Source organism: Poecilia reticulata, linkage group LG16, assembly GCF_000633615.1.
Source record: "Poecilia reticulata strain Guanapo linkage group LG16, Guppy_female_1.0+MT, whole genome shotgun sequence".
Lineage (NCBI taxonomy): Eukaryota > Metazoa > Chordata > Actinopteri > Cyprinodontiformes > Poeciliidae > Poecilia > Poecilia reticulata.
The window spans coordinates 4599852-4600558 of NC_024346.1; positions in this window are offsets into that span (position 1 = coordinate 4599852).

The following is a 707-nucleotide window of genomic DNA, read 5'->3' on the forward strand; positions in this document are numbered from 1 at the left end:
TATATATATGTTACTTTGCATCTTTACATCTTTCATCACAGTAGACAACGGTTTGTTTTTGTTTTGTTTTTTTTATTGTTATGCAGCTTTGTTTGCTTTGGAAAGATTTTCTCCTGGGGAATTTTTTCTAAATGTTTTTTAAACATTTTATGATTAGCAAATGCTAACTGAATAGATCTGTATGATTGCTTGACATATAAACTGTAAATTTGGACCATTTATTTAAATTCAAGAGAATTCTTGAATTTCCCAGATGATATTTCAACAATCTATTTGTGGTGATGAGCTCCAGGTGTTAAAGATTTAGTCCTTTTAGTCCTTTTGTTTTATCTTAATAAAAAAAAACTGTAGTGTATGGCAGAGTCGTCAGTCCAAGATTAGGATCGCCACACCGAATATATTCTGCGGACCCAGAAGGGAATAGAATGAGCCAAGTTTAACCACCAAGTCACCACATTTATACAACTCTTTAAATGTTTCCAGATTCCCTTTCTAAGTGTAAATCTCATGCTGCAACGCTGAAGCAGTGAACTCTGTAATATTGAACCTGGTCAACTTCAGACAAGATTAGGAAACTGATGTGAACAGTTGACTAAGCTGTAAAAAAGTTTGGTTCGTTTTCCTCTTTTTCTTTTGACAGAGTCAAGGCAAACATTATGAGCGTTTCTCACAATTGTATGCTAAACTCCAACAACTCAGGCATTTTT